Raw genomic sequence first — 8,445 nt, 5'->3', positions numbered from 1 at the left:
TTGAACCCAGGAGCATTCTACATCTGAGCTATCCCCCAGCCCAGTTTTTTATTCTTTTATTTTTTAAACAGGTCTCACTAAGTTTTGGAAGGCCTCACTAAGTAGCTGAAGTTGGCTGCGAACCTGAAATCCTCCTTTCTCGGGCTCCCAAGTATTGGGATTACAAAAATGCACCACCATGCCCGGCTAGGCTATAATTTTTATATTCCCAAACGTACTAAAGGTTTCTTCAATTTACAATATCTAAAACTATAATTATCTTGTGTTATAATTTCATTTTAATGAAAATATGAATCAACTAATTTACACAGACTATTTATGTGAGTATTCTGATATTTATACACCTGTCACTCCAAATATGAAAACTCTGGATTGGTTTGGGTGTTTGAATCAGAGAGCTAGGATTAACCATATAGGTCAATACTTTTATTTCAGCATTTTAAGATGCCATTAGAAGAACCTCTATCAAACTAAAAATTTTACCACTTTCCTGTTGATATCTTAAAATTTTGAACTATAGATGAGTTCTTTACTTCACAATTAGTTATAATCATGAAAGATGTAATATCAACAGATACCATTTCTAGGTTAAAACAATAAGAAGAAAATGCATCTACTTACAGGAATTATAAACAGCGATATTGATATTAATTATATATCTTGATCTAACCAAGAAGGGATAGAGGGATTACATTTTTCCTTTAATGTTTGCATGGGGGGGGGGGAGGACTAAGTATCGAACCCAGGGAGAGTAGGAGAATATTCAACAACTTGGCTACACCTCCAATACTTTTATTCATTTATTTACTTATTTTGAAATAGGGTCTTGTGAAGATGCTGCATGCTGACCTCCAACCTGTGACCCTCCTTCAGTATCTCGGGTGCTGGGATTACAGATGTGTGCCACTGCACCAAGCTTATCCCATACCGTGTTTTAAATTCTTATGGCTGACTAATGCATGACAGTATTCCTTCCATGAATAAATGAGTGACAATTAAAATAAATAAATGCTTATAGGTATAAAATATGAATTTCCTATAAATTATCCAAAGGGAATTCCTAGATAGCTTACAAACAGAAGGTAGAGACGTTAAGGTCATCTCAAGGCTAAATTTTGGGCACCATTCTCAGATCTGGGGAAGAGATTAGATTCTAGAGAATAAATATGAATGGAGGCCCTTTGTTTTGGAGGTTCTGGGATTAATACAAAAGTTCCTCGTCATTAAATGAGTCTCTCCTCTTTTCCTCAAATAAATAGGAAAATGCAAAGTACTAAGATGATGACTCAAATCTAAAGGTCAAGAAACACTGTGAATAACAAATGTGATCCTATATCCAAATGTTAGAGCTCCATATTTAGCCAAATAGTCCTCATAACCCCACCAGACTGCTCAGGCAAGTACCATATGGGACAAATTGCCATCTTATCCAATTGTGAACTTGAGCTGAGGCATAATTTATTGCACAAACATGCTGAAGTAATTTCATATTCTTGAAAGCTCTCTAGATTGTAAGCTGAACTGGAGCAGGTAGCAAGCCAGTGACCAGACAAGAGTTTGAAAGCCTGTGCTCCCAGAAAAGTGGCACCACCTTCAAACTCAGGTGAGTGGCCCCTGTTCTAGTACTGTTACCCCATAACATGTTTCAAGTTCTTTTATGGTTGACTGATGAGGGAGAGGATTCCTTCCATGAATAAATGAGCAACAATTAAAATAAATAAATGCTTATAGTTATAAAATATGAATCATATATAAATTATCCAAAAGGAATTTGGATAAATATGGGTACTTTAGAAGTATCCATAAATTAGAAACTCACAAACTTATGAGTTTGAAAACATCATTACTTCTAAAAGGCACTGCTAGCACTCCTGACCCAGTATTCGGTGATGACAATGGCAACTTATACACCTTATGATACAAGAAATTCAAAGAGCTCTAGGCAAGATAAGCCCAAAGAAACTCACACCAAGATACACCAAAAATAAAAATTGTAAAAGTTTAAAGACAGGTTGGACAACAAAAATGTCTGCAGAAACCAGCAGTCACTGGAAAGATCTCAGGAAATAGGCTTGACAACTGGAAAATGAACTTAACCTGAAACTAGTTTCCTTTGGTAAACTATGTACAAGTTACAGTCACAGCAGCCAAGATGGAAGGCATGGCAGTTCTGATATAACAGCTCTCTAAATGGATCAAGCCAAGACAGAATGTTTGAGACAATGGCAATTGAAATTGAACAGCTTTGGGGAAAGCTTAAAGGAGTAAATGATAAAATGGCAGAATATAACAATAGTGCAGGTGTCCCCTCCTCAAACGCAGCGCTGATGTACACATTACAGCAACATAGAGACATATTGCAGGATTATACACATGAATTTCATAAAACCAAAGCAATCTTTATGGCAACACAGGAAAGGGAGAATCTTATGGGACCAGTACAAAAAGATATTGAGTCTTATAAAAGTGGATCAGAGCCAGGCGTGGTGGCTCACGCTTGTAATCCCAGCATTCAGAAGGCTGAGACAGGAGGATCATGGTTCGCGAACAACCTCAGCTACTTAGTGAGGCCCTCTGCAACTTAGTGAGACCCTGCTTCAAAACAAAGAATGAAAATTAGGGCAGGGAGTGTAGCTTGGAAGTCGAATGCCCCTGCGTTCCATCCCCAGCCCCACAAAACAAAACAAAACAAAACAAAACAAAACAAAAAAAAAAAAAAGTGGATCAGGAGTAAACAACAGGAGAACATAACTTTCTTTTTCTTTTCTTTCTTTTTTTTTTTTCCAGTACTGGGGATTTAACACAGAGGCATTCTACCTCCAGGCTATACCCTCAGCCCTACTTTTTTTTATCCTTTATTTTGAAACAGGGTTTCACTAAGTTGCAGAGAGCCTCACTAAGGAGCTGAAGCTGGCTGTGAACCTGCCATCCTCCTGTCTCAGACTCCCAAGTACTAGAATTACAAGCTTGCACCAATATGCCCTGCTAAAACAAAACTATTTTTGAAAGAACATGACCACCTTCGAAACTCAGATCATCTGATAGAAAAAAACAACAACAATAAGTATTACTATAGCAACAAAAGAAAATATGATTTCACAGAGAGGAACGTTAAAGTCAATTCACAGCAAAATGAACACCTTGGCCTATCGGTTTCCTGCTCTGAACGGTCTGATTCAGAGGATCAACCTTAGGGAGCGAGGAGACTCATTCATCCTGGGTGGCGTAATTGGCATCTGTACCATCCTGTTGCTACTGTAGAGTCCTATTGATAGGACATTTCCAAGGACTCTCGACAATCACCACTTTCACGCCCTGATCTGGAGTAAGAAGAAGCAGAAAGGAGAAGTTGACTATCCTGATAATTAGCCTAACTAGCTAAAGGACTTGGGAACCAACAGTACAGCTCTGTGACGTGGTTGGAGTGAGCTGAAGCCACAGGTTTTCTGTGCTATCTTTTCTAACACATACTTCCCGTTTTTAGTTTGAAAAAAAAAAAGTTTTCAGTTGATTTTTGTCTCCCTGGGAGGTAATTGAACCAATGGAAAACAGCGTCTGTGCTTCAGTGACAGCGCGGAAGCCTGTGACAAGTCAGGCCCAGCCGCTGGGCTCCTCAGAGCACCAGGCTTCTCTGTGTTCAGAGACTGCTTTCCTCTCAGCCTCCAGGTTGCGTTGTGAATAAAAAGAATTCATGTCCTTTCATTTAACAATCATGATGAGACATCACAAGTCCATCCTTGATCATCTGGGCTATAGATTTCCACTCTCTGTTCTCAACTCCTTTGGTATTCAAGGAAAATTCTGTTTTCTAAGATGGTGACGGGCAAACTTCAGCATATGTGAGATTGTCTGAAATGGAAAACACGTGAAAAAAAAAGCGATTGTCAAGCCGGGTGTGGTGGCGCACGCGCTTGGGAGGCTGAGACAGGAGGATCGCACAGATTCGAAGCCAGCCTCAGCTACTTAGTGAGGCTCTCAGCAACTTAGTGAGACTCTGTTTCCAAATAAAATATAAAATAGGTCTGGGAGTATAGCCCGGAGAAAGCCTCTGGGTTCCCCCACCCAGTACCACAAAAAAAAAAAAAAGCTATTGTCTTTTCCTTTCTTTTCTTTTTTCTTAAATTGTGAGTATGCTGGGGTTAACTGTATTGCTAGAAAAATAACAGAAATGACAGACATTTTTTAAAAAGGAATCAGTCATTGTTTTATTTCTTTATTTCTTCCACTGGGTTAATATTTGCTCCTGCAAGATAAGAGAATCTCAGTTCTGCCATGACAAAAGAAACTAATAGCCAGTGTCCCTCATTGCCCCCAGCTATTCCTGGATACATTAGGATTAACACTGGCAACTCGGAGGGAGGGGGGAGTGGACTGCTCAATTTTCAGTGAGATCTGATCAACAAGCCACATGTAAAAAGACATCGAGGGGTCATTATCCAGGTAACTTCCTTTGTAAATGCTCCACAGCGTAGGATCCCAAGTTGAAAGACTACTGCCTGATGAGCCAAGAATTCTCTGTTCTGGAAAACTGATTCATCCTAAATCTATTAAGGTTTTCCAAACCTCCAGAGAACTGTTTCACTGTTAAAGGTGCCTGTGACAGGATGTATGCCAACCTGCACCCTTCTATTACCATCCCTGGACAGTGACAAAAATTTAAACAACCGGACTTCTGGGAAGATGGTGATGGAGAAAAGCGAGGCTTATGAGCCCCGCTAACAACCAATCTCTATTACTACAAAATCAGCGCCTTTCATGGTCAGAAAACACCATCAGCAGAGAAACAAAAAACGTAATTAAAAGGGACAGAGAAAAAGAGGGCTGGAAAAACGAGACACCAGAAATAAACCAGATCGCAGTGCTGTGGCTGGAGCCGTGGTGCGGAGCGGCGGGCGCCATCTTTCCTTGCAGCACCAGGCTCCAGAGAGGAGGGGAACTCAGAACAGAGCTCAGAGCCACAGAGGAGATACGCCGGCCTCACGCCTGAGGACGCGGCAGCAGCGCCTTACTGCTGGCGGCAGCGGCAAGTTCACCAGACGGCTCCAGATGAACGCACTCAACAGCCCACCAGGCTCCAGAGAGGAGCGGTGGACAGCAAGCCGAGGTGAGCTGCTGCGGAACAGCTGGGTGGGATGTGGCGCAGGGAGCATCTAAAGCTCCCAGTGCCTGGGCTCAGCACACCCTGCAGGGACTCAGAGCAGAGCTCAAAACCAGAGAAGAAATACGCCAGCCTCACGACCGAGGGCATGGAAACAACGCCATATTGCCACCGGCAGCAGCAGCAGCGAATTCACCAAGTCCACATAGCTCCATTGGCGCACTCAACAACAGTGAGTCAAATTGTGGCCCCTAGAGGAGAAATCCCAGTACTGTACTCCCAAGGACTTGACCCAGTGGGGGAGTGGCAGTGGCAGAGATATCACACCATAGGAGAACACCCAACCTGGCACCCCCCGTGGTCTAAATCAGCCTCGATTGACTCCCAGGGTCTGAGACTCTGCCATACAACCTAGTAAAGGAGTAGTGGGGACCGAGATACCACAGACTCGAGATCCAGAGCACCTTAAGTGAAGTCGTAGTGACCCAAGGGAAGAACCCAAAGAAGGCACAAACTTCCGAAATCATGGGAAAGAGGAATAACAATGGAGCAATGAATGCCCACAACCCCACAACATCAGAACCTGATAAAACAGAAATTCAGGATTTCTAGAAGATCAAATCAGGAATATAACTGTAGAAATAATAGAGGTGTTTTGAAAAGAATTCAGAGAGAGCCAAAAAGAGATGAAGGATGCAATTAATGAAGTAAAGGCCTCAATTCAAAGCACAAGCAACCGATTAGACCACATGGAGAATAGAATTTCGCTCTTAGAAGATGATCACTCCAAAAATGAATGCATAGTTTCTAAATTAGAAAAAAAAATCTGACAGCAGGAATCTGACATTGAAGAAATATGGGCCCATTTTAAGAGAGCTAATCTAAGAATAATTGGAATTGAGAAGGGAAAAGAAGGTGAAACCAAAGGGGTCAACAATCTCTTCAAGGAAGTAATAGCAGAAAATTTTCCAAACATAGAGCAAGAGGTCGATACACAGGTCCAGGAAACTTATAGAACCCCCTTTAGACAGGATCGGAGAAGAGGATCCCCACGCCACATAATTGTCAAAATGACCAATGTGGAAGCCAAGCAGAGAATCTTAAAGGCAACAAAAACAAAGGGCCAAGTGACATTCAGAGGCAAACCAATTAGAATCACTCCAGACTTCCCAAACCAAGTCATGAGAGCCAGAAGGGCTTGGAGTAACATATTCTAAACTCTGAAAGGAAACAACATCCAGCCAAAAATTTCCTACCCAGCAAAACTTTCTATCAAATTAGATGGGGAAATAAGAAGCTTCCATGACAAACAGAAACTGAAGGAATTTATGTTTTCAAAGCCAGCGCTAGAGAAAATACTCAAAGAGATTAACTACAAAGAAGAATTAGGTAACACACACCAGAACCAGAGAAACAAGATTTTCCATCCAACAGACAACTAAGTGGTTATCTTTGGAGATTCATTATTTATTTTAGTCTTTTACCTATTTCTAAATTGTATTGTTTGCTTTTATTGTTGCTAATTTTTAGGATTTCTAGTTGGAATATTAATATACCTTCAGATATAGCATTTGGAAATATTTTATCCCATTCTATCAGTAACTTTTAACTCTGTCTACAATGTCTTTGGATATACAATTTTTTTTTAATTTTTAGGGAGTTTGTTTACCCTTCTGTTGCCTGTACCATTGAAATCATAGCCAAGAAATCACTGCCAATTTCAATGTTGTGAGGTTTAATGACCCAGATTTTCTTCTAAAAGTTTATAGTCTTAAGATTTATATTTAGGTCTTTTATCTATTTTGAGTTAATATTTGTATATGGTGTTAGGTAAGGGTCCAATTTTATTCTTTTTTATGTAATTATTATTTTTCAACAATATTTAGTTAAAAGATTATTATTTCCTTCACCAAATGTTCGTGGAAACCTTGTCAAAAATAACTTGACAATATATGGAAGAATTTATCTCTAGGCTTTTATTTAACTCCAGTGGTTTATATATCTGCCTTTAGAACAGTACTACACTGTTTCAATTATTGTAGCTTTATATGGTTTGAAATCAGAAAATATACATCGTCTAGCTTTGTTCTTTTTCGAGATCGTTTTCGGTATCTAGAGTCCATATTCCACATTAGGATAGATTTTTTCTGAAAAATAAGTAAATAAATGTATGATAGTTTCACCTAAAAAAAAGAAAAAAATATTCTCTGGTAAGAAAGAAAGCAAAAAGAAATGTTGAAATGTTATCTTTAAGTCATCAAAAGCTTGATATCAGACAAATTAAACTGTTCTGTGAGATTATCATTGTTAATATTGGATAAATTGCTATAAAACTAGATGTCAACCACTAAGCCAAGCATGGGAAGGAGGGATGGGGAGTGGACAGGGTGGGGATCGGGTAGGGCCTAATTGGGTGATGTGTGCATGTATGTCTACAAAAGTTTTTTTTTATCCCATTATGATGTATGAATACAGTACACCAACAAAAAAATAAATTAAAATTTAAACAACCCACTAGAATTCTTTTCCATTTTTACCATTTCTCTGTTTCTGTACATTAATTACTTATCTCACTGAACTACCAGATAGTTTAAAGACTGCCCACATCTACACTCCTCACCCAGAGAGAAGACTGTTGTTCCTGTTGGAATTCACTATTGCATTCAATTTTGGCTTCAGACTGTGCCACAGAGGTACAGGACATTAGCCTGTCGTTCGTCAACACACTGTGGTGTGGAGGTGCTGCTGTTCATGTGGACAGACATGCTGCCTAGCAGTTAGAGGGCCATCCAGACTAGGACAGAGGCTGCTGTCAAGGCTGTATTACATCCTGGGTATGAAGGGCATTTTTTAAATTTTTTATTGGTGCATTATATTCATACATCATATTGGGGTAAAAAAACTTGTGTGTACAGACATGTACACATCACTGATTTAACCCCTACCCAATTCCCACCCCATTCCCTCCCCGTCCCTCCTTCCCTTGCTTGGCTTAGTGGTTGACTTCGATATGTTTAAGTACATTGTGTGTTTTAGAGATTTTTCCTCTTCCCCCCTTCTTTCTCCTCCTTTAGGTTGGCTTGTTTGCTCCCCTATAGGATTCCCTTTTTCATCTAGAGTTCCTCCTATGACCCATTTCTCCCTAACTCTCACATATTAGGGAAAGCATCTGCTTTCTTATTTTTTGTGACTGACTAATCTCACTTAGCATAATGTCCTCCAGTTCCATCCATTTCCCTGAAAATCATGTAATTGAGTTTTGAAGGGCATTTGATATATTTTTCTTAACTATGGGGTTTATTTTTCTCAATATGGGTTGATCAATCATTTTTTTGACTGGAGATGCC

General features: G+C 39.8%; 1 pseudogene across 1 annotated transcript; it reads left to right on the top strand.

The window, feature by feature from the left end:
- Positions 1–2,025: 2,025 nt before the first annotated feature.
- LOC308262115 (Golgi SNAP receptor complex member 1-like) lies at positions 2,026–3,261 on the top strand (annotated as a pseudogene). Its single transcript has 2 exons — positions 2,026–2,486; positions 2,958–3,261. The product of its transcript is annotated as a Golgi SNAP receptor complex member 1-like (transcript).
- Positions 3,262–8,445: the final 5,184 nt, after the last annotated feature.

The sequence above is a fragment of the Muscardinus avellanarius genome, assembly GCF_963383645.1.
Source record: "Muscardinus avellanarius genome assembly, chromosome: 4".
Classification (NCBI taxonomy): Eukaryota; Metazoa; Chordata; class Mammalia; order Rodentia; family Gliridae; genus Muscardinus; species Muscardinus avellanarius.
Note: the sequence above shows the minus strand (reverse complement) of the source record. Positions and strands in the feature narration are given on the sequence as shown.